This window comes from Coturnix japonica, chromosome 7, assembly GCF_054131305.1.
Source record: "Coturnix japonica strain WE chromosome 7, WE-NBRP24, whole genome shotgun sequence".
Classification (NCBI taxonomy): domain Eukaryota; kingdom Metazoa; phylum Chordata; class Aves; order Galliformes; family Phasianidae; genus Coturnix; species Coturnix japonica.
In genome coordinates, this window is record NC_140669.1 from 19,490,995 (window position 1) to 19,505,412 (window position 14,418).

Genomic DNA, 14,418 nt, shown 5'->3' on the forward strand with positions numbered 1-14,418 from the left:
ACGTTATCTGATAGGGATAAGAAAAATAGGAATGCCTTTGAAGTACAAAAGGAGAGATTTCGGTCAGGTGTTTGGGGAAAATTTATACTGAGAGGGCAGTGAGGTGCTGGTGCCCCATCCCTGGAGGTGTTCAAGGCCAGGTTGGATGGGGCTCTGGGCCCTGATCTGGTAGTTGGTAATCCAGCCCATGGCCAGGGGTTTGAACTGGGTGATTTGGCAGGAAAACTTCGAACCTAAGGCATTCTATGATTTTCTTCACTCTTATATTCCCTGGTTGTGCCTTAGCATGGCTGTCTATCTGAATATTCATTCAGGTATATTCCATGTAGCTGGGTGTTGCCTACATCTGGTCAAACAATGAATCCACCCCTGGCACAAAAAAAAGATGAAAATCACAACAAAACCATGTGGAATACATGGAGAATTCACAGTGTTTGAGCTGTGTTCAATTTGCTATTGCACATTAGTGGTAGTGTAAGCTTTTCACAAGGTACAAGGGCATGGCTTAGCAAAAAGCATAAGTATATAAATTTGATAAATCCGGAGTAATTATAAAATTTTATTTGTATCCACCTGTTGAAAGTGGGTGTCTGCCCAAAAATGTAGAAGGTGCTTGCACTTGTTGTATGAAATCCATAGAAAGAACACACAATCTGAGTAGATTTGGAACATGCATGTTTGATAACTGTATGAGATACTATGGAAGCACTTGGCTTACATTGTAAGTTAAACTGCATCCACGGAGCCACTAAATATCTTAAGGAGGGAGATCCAAGCAGAACATATAGTGCCTGTGTGAACAAGTGAGCTATTTTAAGTAGCTCTTACAATACCATATCCTTAGTTCCAGTTTAGGGGTAATACAAGATAACAGTAAATAATGTGCAGTGAAAAACCAGAGTCAAAAGCTATGTTTTGGTGTGTTTTGCATTACTTTGGCTGTATCCTGAAGACTTTGAATGGACAAAACTCTACAACAGAAATTGGTGTCACAGTTTAAAACTCTTTTGAGTAGAGCTGCTCCCAGCTCAAGACCCCATGCTAGTGATGTCTTATGGTTTTTTTCTTTTCTGTGTTATAGAAGAAATAGCGAGCAGAAGATAGAACACATTAGCACAAAATGAGTAATGCACAATGTCAGTCCCTGAAAAATTGCCCTGAAGCCACGAAGGTGTATTTTCTATACGCTTTACTTAATAGGAAGGAAAATAAAAGCACACAGGAATCTTAGGTATTGGTGTAGATTGTATCACAGTGCAGAAATTCTGTGCAAAGCTAAGCAGCTTGCTTGGAGCCTGGGGTGAAAAAAGAAAAAGGGCACTTTCTGGCCAGGCTAGATAAAGACTGTTGACTATATATTTCATTTGTGTTCCTTGCTTAATTTCTTTTCTCCTTATCTTCACACCTTGAGCTCAGGCAGACCAGTGTTTTTATGCTCCTTTTAAAATGATAGGAAAAAGGAGAGATTGGGCCATGTTTTTAGTTAATGGTCTATTAACATTTTGATTAAGTTATTTCTAATGTCTCTGCATAACATTTTATATTATCTCATATTAGAATAATTATGAAGCTAGAGACTTCACAGTGCCACCTACTGCTGAGAATATGCATTTTAAAACCTGACTAGTTTGAGCAACAAAGAAAAACAAGTTGGCACTTAATCTTCCAAACATCTGAAAAATGCTGGGAACACATCCTCATTTGCTGAGTGAATTTCAGTAATGCTGAACTTATAAGCTTTGAATCAACTCATCTATTTTGACTGAGTCTATAATGAGAAATGACTCTCAGGATGTGGGACTTTGTGCTACATAGAACTTTTGATGTTAGATTTTTAACAAAGACTGCTGTTTTAAAATGAATACCCCGATGATACTAGAAAAATGCTGAAACATAATTCATTTTAACTTAATAATAGGGAAATGTCCTCTGTTTTACAGAGAGGTTTTAAGAAGACATAAAAGAAGGATGGTGGAATCAGCATACAAGACGCACGCTCCATTCCCTTCTTACTTTGCAAAGCTGTATGATGGACCATGGATTGCTGCTTGGTTGTTGGCAGGAGGAGCTGGTATGTCCTCAGCCGTGATGGCTGGAGTTTGTCTTCCTTAACTCTTACCATGTAAAAGTTAGATGAAGTTAATGTACAGCCTGAAGTACTGTAGCTGGCTCTTTCTTCACTTCTTGAAGGAAATCCTATCCCGATAATATCGTTGGAGTAGCATCCATATACCTATAACATTTTCCTGTGTCCCAGTCTTTAAGTATTGATTATGATCTTATTCCCTGGAACTATGGTAATAAGAGAAGTGATAGGATTTCATTCCTAAATATGAACAACTAGAGTAAATAATTAGAAGCAATGTATAGGGTATCCCAGAAACTTAGGCTGAAAATGTTCTGCATCTTTTTCAAAGAAAGGTACAAACTCAAATCACAGTGCAGTTAGTTTTTCTTTTGTTTAAGTTGCATCTTTTTGTCCTGACCAAGACATACTATTATGTACACAGTCCTCCCACCCATTAGCCTCATTCCTAATCTTGCCTGTTAGTGTGCTATGTGGACAGTGTAACACATGGATCTGGGTATGAATGAAGACTGTTTTGATAGCGACTAATGTTGAGCAGTCATTGTGATCCTCAGCACTTTGTCTGTGTGAGTGTGTCCCTATCTTAAGCACATGGTAAAGATAGGAAGGTTGATCTTTGACAGAGAATTTGTGAGGAAATGAAAACTAAGCTTGATTCTCAGAATGTAAATGCAACTCTTATTTTTATGCATTGTTTTGGGGTTTAAGTGTGATTTGGTGACTATTCAGAAGGATCTCTGACAGCCTGTGACCTGGTGAACTTCTTTTTTTTTTAACTTGCAATATATACTCTTCCAGAAATTATCCATGATGAGTTCCCCTTAATCACCCTTAAAGATCTGGACAAGTTAAACATATGTGTGTATTTCTGAACAAATGTGGCCCTCCAGCCACTGATTATTTTCCTGTTTTTTTTTCAGAACTTTCTCATTTGTCTTTGTCTTTTTGATAGGGCTGAGGATGGAAATGAATATTTAAGGCTGAAATTGTAAAGAAAATGACTTAACCTTCTGCCCTTCCAGATTCTTATATGGAGCTCAAAATTACACCACTCTTTTGCCTTGCTGTGTCCTGTGCAAACTCACTTCTGGTTGCTGGGGGAGAGGAAGGAGAGTTTCCCATCATTTTATTGTCTGATTAATGCAGTCTGGGGCTATCTCTTTCACTGAAAAGCTACTTGTATTATTTGTACGATCTTTATCAATTTGCCTGATTCTGGATCAAAACCACTACTTTTGGGGTGCTAAATTTCTTCATACATCATCTATAATTCTCTCTTCACTGCTATTTGAAGGTTTTTGCAAAGTTCAACTGTAAACGTCAGGAATGTGCTGAAGTTTACTTATTTTCCCAATGAACACATGAAAAATGAAATGAGTCTGAACAATCATACCTGTTGTACGCTAAACATCTATCATATCCCCACAGTTCAAAGTACAGTATGTCTTTGCAACACAGCACTGGTATTCACAATATATGGCAATGTACAGTGAGCGATGTTCTGGAGGACCCTACAGGAGAACAGGAGCAGCAGTTTGGTAGTTGGTAGAATGAGACAGCTGGGCTGTGAGCAGCCTGGGAGCTTCACAGGCAAACAGCTTGCTGCTGGCAGTGTCACTAGTGGCAGCAGGAGGACATAAGGAGGCAGGAGACGCAACAAAACTGCATGTGTGACTGGCAGAAGACTTGTGTCTAACAGTCCCAAGGACCGCTTGATTCTATCATAATCCTTGTTTGAGTTTCAGCAGCAGGACTGGTGTTTCTGATGCTGTTAAGAGTTAATCGTTGTTAACTGCACTTTAGGGAGTTGCCCTACTTGTTCCCAGAAAGCCATAAAGCAGTCGCATTACTTTTGCAGCCCCTGTGTGTTAAATGAGGACACCCTGGTAACAGAAGCCTGTGGAGTCTCACGTTTGGCATTGCTGGCTGAGAGGCGCCTGCCTGCCTGCATTCAGGGGACAGGTGGTCCATAGAGCAGGAGAAGTTATGGCTTGCTTATCAAAGCCAGTCTGAATTAATTTTTTAGGTAAGATTTTTATGGAATATGGAACATGTAATGAAGTTTGTTGTTGTTGTTGTTATTGTTTTACATCTGCTGTTTCTCTTCAGCCATTCTTTTTCAGAATTTGTCTGGACAGATACTCAAGTTTGCACAGCATAAGCAGTCAAAATGTTTGTTGCTTGTGCTCCTAAAGTCAAATGACATGTTTTTAAGCTCACAAAGGCTGTTTCTAAAAGAACATAGTGTGTGTGTTGGATTAGCTTTCGCACAGTTTATAAGTGCAACAGGAGAGCTGGAAAGGTGTTGTCAGATGAAAACATGTCAGTAGGAACATGGATGATTTGCTTAGATGAGCTAAATAAACCAAGTAGAAAATTCAGGCATGAACTAAACTATGTATTATAATTTGTGCGGTTTGGGAGCTCAGCAAGTCTTTGTCATTTTGCAGATTGAACAAGAATAAGTGCTTTTCTGATTGTGGGATGTTTTCTGTTGTTCATGCACAGAATTATCTTTTCTTCTACTATAGGCAGTAAGTTGGCTATAGGAGCTGGTTAGCATTTCAGCAAACTAAATTCCTGGTGCTCTGCCTGATTTCCTTGGAAAAACTGAAGCTGCTTTTAAGGAGGTTCTGTGAGAAAACACAGCAGAAGAATTAGTTTTGCTAACTTTGGCCTGCTTATATGAGAAAGGCTTGCAAATGCCCTCAGGCATGAACTTGGTTACATAAAGAGTAAGAAATACAAAATAAATCATATTCTTTAATTCTAAATTGCATTATTTGATGTAATAAGAACTTCCAAACCAGATCAGATCTAAATTAGTTGTCTGACAGTGGTAATTCCCAGATGTCTCTGAAGAAATTGCCCTATTCTTCAACCTCCTTTCCCACCTCCACCAGTATAATGGATAATTATATAACAACCTGACTACAGGGGAAGTTATTTTTTACCCTCAGGCTGGTGGCTGATTTATGCCCTGAACTGAGAACATTTATATCCATTATGAATTTTTATCGGGTCCAATCTAATTCCCCACATAAATGTATGAATATGTATGTATAACCTTTTACTAAATCCTGTTAAGCACTTGGCCTCCATGATGCCATTTGCCAGCATGTTTCATACACAACGAACTTTTGCCAATTTTAAATATATTGCCTTTTACTTTTATTATTACAATCAGTGCTTGCTTGGGGAATGTTTGGATGACAACAAGAGCGGCATCTCCTTCTGCACTTCCTCTGCTTTGGGAGCTGTGCAGAGCATTGATGTCACACCTTAGCCTTCTCCAGCCTAGTCAGCTCAAGTATCCCCAGTCTCTCCTGTTGCCAGCTTTGCTGCCCTCCTCTGGACACTTTCACGGACCTTAACATCCTTTCCATATTGTGGAGATGGAAACTGCATGCAACATTCAATATAAGATCACCCCAAAGTTAGATATAGTGGGAGAATTGCCTCTTTTGACTATGTCTAATGTATCCCAAAAATGCTGTTTGTCTCTTGACCGCCAGGGCAAGCTGCTGGCTCATGTTGAGCCTGCTGTTACCAGCACCCCCAGGTCACTTTCTGCAGAGATGTTCTCCTGACGCTCATCTCCATCTGTACCTGTGTTAGGATTGCTCTGTCCCAGGTGCAGCACTCAGCATTTTCCTTTGTTGAACCTCATGCTGTTGGTTGCCCAATGCTATAATCACAAAAAGTGGACAGGTTTTGACTAGAAGCGAAGGAAGATGGGACAGTCTGTAGGGAGGACTATTGTATATTCACAATACTGTGTATTCTGGGGAAGAAACAACATAAATTGCTTTACTTTATTCTAGCAAAAGTGAATGTTACCAACATTATCTACAATTACAGTAACCTGAAAGGCAAGGTTGCCAAAAGACAGGTATATCCTTGAAAATCAAACCTCAATTTAATTCCTGAAGTGAAAAGAGGCCATGAGATGGACTTCAGTAGTCCGCATATGAAAAGCCTTCAAGTTTTGAGTCTTTGTAACATCCAGTCAGTGATGAAATACCATTAGGCTGAATGGGGATATATTCAGAACCAACAGACATTCAGAATGGTTGTGTCAGATGGCAAGATCTGAGAGGCAATACTGACATAGAAGAACTTATATGAGTAGGATATCTGTGGATAAAGCCACAAAGTTAAAATCTGAATGCAAATGCTTTAGTTTGGGAGTGCTGAGAAATTGTCTTCTGTTGGTTCACTTAATTATTTAATGAGCAGTGGTGAAGTTTTTATTCTGTTTAAAATTTCCCTGCGACTCAAGGTAATTTAGATCTGAGGTTTTGGCTCAAGTCCATACCTAGTCTGTACTCAGTATAAATTACTGCCCTAAAACCATGACATGTTCAATTTATCCTCCATTTTAAATGGCTGAAGAGTACATGCATAATTCTGTGCATGCCCCACTTTCTGTAATCTACTGTGACAAATAGACCAAGTGACTGAAACTACTAGGTAAAACACTTTATTTTAGTCATGAGCCCACACCCAGCTGAAATTTAGATATCAGGTAAAAATGACTTTTGAATTATTTGACTTGAATTAATGCCAAGTTCAATCTTATGCAGACTCGGAGAGGAAAGAAAGTACTGGAATAAAACCAGTGATTGATGTGTGGGAACATAAGCAGCAATCAAAATAATAGCAGTGGATCACTGTGAAAAATATGACAACTCTTTTTGTGTGCTATTGTGATTGTGAGATTGGGAACTTGGTGATGTTTTGATACATGGAGTTGGGGGCTGTCATTCCCAGTTCTGTCTTCTATCAGTTCTGTCTTCTGGCTCAGTCTGGTTTGTCCGCTAGTGCCACGGATTCAGATGTAGGAGAGTAACTTAGGCAGAAATCTGGGCTGCCTAGAATTGAATCAGTGCTATATATCCTACAGGGATAATGTTTTCCAGGATGATTTTTGTATTCTGAAACACTATTCTTTCTTCTTAGAGCTTTCTTTACTATGTAGTGAGCCTTTGTAATAAAGTCATATTTGTTAACCATCTGCTAGTTCAGAAAGTTAGGTAAGACAACATTTCAAGCAGTACCTACTCACTCCTACATTCAACTCAAGCTAAGAAAAGAGAATCACAAGTAGTTACTTAAAAAGCTTGTTTTTGCAGTTCTGTTTGGCTGCTTGTACCAAGGGAGACTTTAAATACTAAAGTCACAGACAGGTCTGACTCCTTTTATCTGTTCATGTAATTTTGTCCTCAGACAGAGATCTGTTCTTTAATTTGATGCTTCTCAGTGGATTTTTTTTTCCTGAATCATCACGCAGAACGGTTGTCCACTTTGTTATTTTCATAGAAAGGTACCTGTTCAATTTGAGATACTTTTCAGTCTGTTCCACTCCAGTGGTCTGTGCTACTCCCCAGAGAGCCTTGAGCCTTCTACATATTTTAGGCTGCCAGCTTTCTTATGTTCTTTTCCCCAACAGCCAATTTTGCTCTGAAGCTCTTATGACTGAGCCAACTTCCCTTCCTTCATAAAGGGATGTTCTCTTGTTATTGCAATTGAGGAATTCCATAAGAGGCTTTTAATGTCTCCAGAGAGTTATGTACAATAAAAGCTTGAATTAAGCTTTAACTAACACTTATTCATGCAATATTCATTGATTGGCAAATTGCATTTGTTTCTACTATTGATACATACTTGCAAGTATATCTCTAATGCTGCAATTACATGATCAGACTAATATACATGACTGAATAAGATACTATAAGGACTATTTGAGTAACAGAAGCAGCTAGATACCTGAGTTCACTGCAATGTACACTGCCATCTTGTGTTCTGAATTTCTAGTGAATATGAAAATGTGCAGAATGCACTGTAGCCTTTCACAAAAAAGGCACTGGCTATATTAGTGGAATATGCAAGATATTTGTTGTTGTCTTCATCCAAGTAGAATAGAAATAGTACTTAAAATAGAAGATCTCACTGATAACTCTGAATTTGTCAGTTCAAAGTATCCAGTTCTTTTAATTAATGATTTATGGACATCTCAGGCAAAACAGCGGGTGGGGGCTGGGGGGAAGGACTGCAGTGAAAATTCTGCTGCAGCCAAGCTATTCTGCATTCTCATTTCCAGCAATGAGGTTCAACATGGACTCCAAGGAATAGGTCTGTTGTGAGGCAGCCTCTGAACTGGTGTACTGTTCCCAGACTGCTGTCTGCCAAATGCTTCTCTTCTGCAGAAAGGGTGTGTGATAAAAAAGAGGGTAGTCTTGTATTCTTAGCTGGAATATCTCTCTCTTTGGAACAATTGTCTTCCGAACATAACTAGATCATCCCTGAGGCAGTGCCAGTATGTACCAGAGTACTGGCTAATTAGCTGAAAGAGGACCTACAGTGACATTAACTTAAAAAATGATGAAAAAGAATCTAACATTTTTGCCCTGAAGAGTTTATTCAAAACTAGATTTAAAAAAAAACAAAACACCAACAACAAAAACAGTGACAGATTTTGGTGGGTGAAATAAGTATTGCATGTTCTTCCAGTAAAAATAATGACGTGCTAATCAAAGAAGTGAAGTTGTACATGCATACTTCCAATTGTTTTCACTGTATAAAAATATTTAGCTCAGCCTCATTATTATTTTTTTAATGAATTCCAGCTTCTTCATGTAGTTGTTCACCAAGAAGGATTCTATAAAATCCAGCTACTGTTGTCTGAAGTGAACATAAGCAAGAAAGAGAAAGTGATGCCAAAAATCAATAACTAAGCTTGAAGACCGGGGGCAGGGCAAGAAATAGCAGCAGATGTCATGGTAGAAGGGTAGAATGGCAGAAAACTTTGGCAGGAGGCATAGCAGAGAAGGACTCTTGGCCTTACTTGTGCATTAGTTCTCATTGGGTTTGCTGCTTTCCAGAAACCTTCCGTTTCACCCATTTGGCATTCCTTAGCCTATTTACACATACTTTTATATAACTTCTGATACGACTTTCAACCTTTGAAAGGCAAATGGTTATGGCATCTGTTACAACTTGTGCATGCAGTGCCTCTATCTCCCAAGGTTTTTTTTAATGGCTTATACATGTAATAACTGAATTTAAACAACTTCTATCTCTTGTGAAAGGAGTAGTTAGAATGATCCTCAAGAGTGTTTGCTCCTGTAACAACACTTTAATCATACTTTACTTCCTTTTGCGCTTGCCTTCAAAAGGCAGCGTGTCATTGTGGCCTGATTGCGTAATCCCCCGTTTCAGTAAGTTTGGAGTTAAAGCTGTACAGTTGTACACTGCAGTACCACATCTGGGCTGCCAGATTTATCCAGAAAGTTAATTTTAGAGAAAATACTACCTCCAATGTAGACTTCCGTGATCCTTTCTCAGAATACCTTCTGACTTCAAGTCACAGCCATTGCTCAGAACTGCAAACATCAAATGCAGCTGTGATTTTCCAAATTTTAGGTGCTTTTGTGAATGAAGAGAATGGTTAGAGAAACCTTATTAGAGGACAAGGTCAGGGAATGCTAAATGGAGTTTCACTGAGCAAAACTTCAGGCATTTACTTGTATTTTCTCCTGTAATTAAGCTCAATATTTCTAAGTTTTTCCAGTGGCACAAAGCCTGTTTTACTATTGAGGAAAAAGTTGTTTGAAGACAGATCCGTCACAGAGCACAACATAATTAGGCCTTGAATTTAAAGTTATCATCATTTTTTGGTTTATGGATAGAGCTGCCTTTCCTTTAAAGTGTCCATCTGCAGGACTATAAATGTCAGTGAAAAAGCCTCTGCTTAGCTTTTATTTTCTGTTACCAAGAGGAGCTGGCCATCTGCTGGGTGAAAGGAAAGCTGTGCTTCGTTGTATTTGGAGGCAAAGGTTGGGAATACCACACCTGAGTCCTCGTGAATGATATGTTTGGGCTGTGTCTGAACAAACGGTGTTTTGTTAGCCTACCTTGCTCAGTTTACCAGCTCTCCTCAGGTCAGCATCCAGAGTTGTGCAGTTTTAGATGTCGTTTACATGGAGATACCATCTACGTAAGATTCTTGCTGTCCCTGGATGTGGTAGGAGATAAGGAATTTTGGGCTATAGCTTCAGGCTTGCATGGCAGCATAGGAAGCAAGGATGCCCATGCTACCTGGAGTCCCCAAAGCCTGGGCTGGGGCTGCTCACAAAGCCTCCAGCAGATAGAAGCTTGCTGCTAATGTATGTGGCTGACAGAATATCAGCAGGCACTTCTGCTGATAAACTTCTGAGTGTCCTCAGAGAGTGCTCTGGTGCTGGCTGTTAAGGCAATGGAACCACTAAACCTGCTGCAGAGATTGGCAGTGCTGTGGAGAGGGACCACAAGTTCACAGCACAGGCATTGATTCAAACGAGCTCAGCACTCCATAAATCTGGGAGATGTTTGTGTTCGGGAAGGCTTAGGAATTGTGGGATATGTAGTATCATCAGGAAGAAAAATCTGAGGCCCGTAATATTTCCTCTCTAAGTTTTTTACAGTGATCCTTCTTTTATTGGAGAGTTTGAATGACATATTCAACAGTACATAAGGAAATGTAAACATTTTATTGGAGGAATAAGTTAGACATGATCCCTTGCCTTTGAAGGAAAAAACCAAACACAGAAGAAAAATTCAGATTAGTGACTCAAAAACAGGCATGTCAGCAGTGTCTCGCTGTCCTGTGTATCAGAAGCATTACCCTCTACATTGCAACAAAAATTTGGTATTTAAATAGGAGTAGGGCAGTGTTGGCCCAAGCTGCTTTGTACCATGATGTCCAGGGCAAGTGCTACTGTCGTCACTGCAAGACAGTTGTCTTGATAAATGTCTCAATTTTGGCTCTCCCTTTGCTAAATTTATTATCATGCTTTATTTTTCCTTCACTCACGAGGTTGTACTATTATCCTTAGCTGCCCTCCTCAAACTAATCCATACATTGGCCAGGAGGGAGTGCTCTAGCATGGCTGCCAACACTATTATCCCTGAGTCTTAACAGGCCCTGTTCCAGCAAGCTTGGGAATGATTGCCCTGAGGTTTCTCATCAAGCTGCTTCCAGCTCACAGGAACATGAGAAGTCACTCAGCGCTTCTTTTTATGCCTAATCATTTGGTATTTACAGTATTACTTTCTCCCCCAAAGTTTGGCACTGCTTTCTTTACCCCTGCTTTCTATTTTGTAATTGTTTCCCTGCCCCTCAACTTCCCATGCTGCAGTGCTGAGGAGTTATGCACACAAGGACAGTTTGTTTTTTAACTTCTCAACATACAAAGAGAAAATAAAGAGAAGAAAAAGAGTGTTAAAGAGAAAATATATTCTGTTTTTCCCTTACTCATTTGAAAATGTCTACATTCTTCAGTGATATCATTGCATGTAATGGAGCAGTAAGCTGGTCCCCCACCACACAAAGAAAGCTGTGGAGATTAATTATCTCACAAATATTTTGGAGAATCAAGCAGTTCACCCATTTGTGCTGCTCCATTTCCCATGTTTTCAGCTGAAAGAACATGCTGCTGTCTAAATTGATGGCATCCTTTTCAGCTGAGACCAGCTTAATCTATTTTCTGTTCTTCAAAAAAGGAGCTGCCTTTGTTATCCCTTGTATGCGCCACATTTCTCTATTGAAACAAAGCACTGGTGAACAGCACTGGCTTGACAGTGCCTGAGACTGGAGTCCTCAGGTCTGGTACAGCAGCAGCCATAAGAGCATTTAAGGTGCAAATTCAGCAGTATGAGCTTTATTTTGATATACTTGATTAAACTACGCTACGCAGAAGAATTCAAATCTCATCATTGTAAGGAAGGAAGCAAAATTTTTAAAAGCTAAAGCAAATAAATAAGCAATAATTTCAAAAGTGAAAGGAAGACAGCCTTACAGACTGCTTTAGCTACTCATAGTTTGTTTTAGCAACGCTTTCTTACTTGTAGATAATGATGCTTCTTAATAGCTCCTACCTATGGTTGTCCACCCTGCCCTTCTTCAGAAGGGCCTTGTTTAATAACTTATTTATGCCCTAAAATACTCAGATACTCATTTTTCTTCATACAATGTGCTGTAACTTGCAAAATCCTGTAAATCATCCCCTTTCACTAGCATCTCTCATATTACAATTGTATTTTAGTGATTGTAACTTATTTGCCTCCGAGCAGAAATGTTGCTCTCACTCACGCAAATACTCAGTTCAGCTGCCCTTCACTCTTCAGCCTAATCTGTAATTGAATCGACGTTTGTTTTGATCTATAGAATGAACTTAATTTACGTCTTGATCTCATTACTACTGCTTTAGCTTGTCTCCTCCTTCTTGTTTTTGTTTCTCAGACAGAGAAAAACTAAAGAGCTTAGATCCAAGTGTGGGAGAAGGAGGATGAAATGAGGTGTGGAAGTTGCACACTTCTGCCCAAAACAAAAGGCACAATGATGTGCTGTGTAATGATAATGTATGCAGTCCTGGTATAATGATAGTGTCACTGATTGCAAACCAGGAAATCCCATCTCTGCTGTGGTTAGCCACATCAATGCAACACCTTGTGGTGTGCTCCACTAACCTGCCGTGGCCTTTGTTCATAGCTCTGTGCCTCCACTTCCTCCCGATCCACTCTTGGGACAGCAGATCAAGAGAGAACATTAGGTGCTCAGTTCCCCCACCTGTTTCTGTCTACGCGCTTCCTGACTTAATCTATTCTCATCAACATTCTACTAGTAATTACCTTTATAGGATAATTGTGCTACTGTGTGGGAGGTAATTATAGAGTAATATAAGAGCATATGATAATAATATGGATATTATTGAGAAAATGTCATTTTTTTCTTACTCTAAACTGAAGATGCTTAGTTCTCCTTTGACATCTATTTCCATAAAGATGATGAAAAAACTTGGGTTTTAAGCAAAGGGAAAAAATATCCATTGTTGCAAATAAAAAGTGGAAAGTGACTAAAACAATGGAATTATGTGCAGAAGCCTCAATAAAATCCACCACTTAATTCAAATACACCTCACATTTAAAGTGTGGATTTTTTTTTTGTTGTTTTGTTTTGTTTTTTCATTTTAAAGAATCACATGATTACTCCATTTGCAGGCAGTTTTTGCAGGGTATCTTCAAACACTCCCCTTGTCCCAGATATGGTGTTTACACAGTTATATTGTTTAATTGTGTGTCTGTTGTTGCACACCTTGGTATTCCCTAGAGCACGCTCAGGTAATTGTCTTAAAATGTAATAGACACTAGAAGATAATGTTCCTTCTCATTAAATGCTGAATTTGAATTTGCAGTGGCTGATTTGTTTGTCAAGCTGCCTTGCTATCTGATCCAGGAAGTTTTTTTTGTTGTTGCTGTTTGTTTGGATGGCTTGTTTGTTTGTTTGTTTTCTTTCAAGCTAGCTATAATAATCAAGTGCTATACCTCTAAGTGAAATGTCAAGCTTGGTTATCTCGTAGATATCCATTTTCCGCAGTAGAGAATTGTGTAATAAGATTCAGTCACAAACTGCATAGATAAACTAAGCTTTTCAATACCTTTTTCAGATTTTAATTACACAAGTGATAATCCAATAGATTTAAACTGCATTCCGTCATCTTTAGCCCTCTCCATTCCATTGTATTTCTCCACCTCCTGATATGTTATTTCTCATCCTGACAGTGCAGAGCTCTTGTCACTCCTACAGGCTTCTCAAAAAGATGCAAGAGACAGATTCATAGAATCCTTGGAGTTGGAATTCCGTGTCCTTTAAAGGCCATCTAGTGCAACCCCCCTGCAATGGAGCAGGGACACCTATAACTCAAGTAGTGTCCCAGGGTCTGATCCAGACTTGCCTTGAAAGTCTGCAGGGATGGGGCATCCACCACATCTCTGGGCAGCCTGTTCCAGTGCCTCACCACCCTCAATGTAAAAGGCTTTTCCTTTATATCTACCCTCTTTAAGCTTGAAACCATTCCCCCTTGTTCTGTTGCCACAGACCCTGCTAAAGAATCTGCAGCTCCCCTTTAGATACTGAAAGGTTTTGAGTTTTTTGAAAGTTTTTGAAAAAATCCTTCAACTTTATTGAAAGACTTGGGCTTCTAATTAAAATGCAAGCAATATTCTATTCTGTAATACAGTTTATGTTATATATATATGTTATATGTTATATAGCCTGAGGAGGTAAGACAAGAGTTATTCCAATACTATGTATAGGTCTGCTGACTATCAAAGCGATACCTTTTGGGAAAATATCAGAAAGCATCTTTCCTTTTCAAACACACATAACTACACAAATGAGGAGAGAATCATCATTTTATGAATTAAATGTCTCAAAAGGAAACTACCAACTCTAGTCAGGATGAAGTCATAAACTGGACTGAAAATGCTCATTCTCAAAAGTGGATTTT

The 14,418-nt window shown here is 39.1% G+C and overlaps 1 protein-coding gene across 2 annotated transcripts in view; it reads left to right on the forward strand.

Moving 5' to 3' along the window:
* The window catches only part of AGPS (alkylglycerone phosphate synthase), a 69,357-nt gene that overhangs the window by 562 nt on the left and 54,377 nt on the right, over positions 1-14,418 (forward strand). For both annotated transcript variants that reach the window (XM_085552576.1, XM_085552578.1), the window contains exon 2: positions 1,941-2,071. The gene's annotated coding sequence lies outside the window, so the exon portion shown is untranslated. The remainder of the gene's footprint in view (positions 1-1,940; positions 2,072-14,418) is intronic.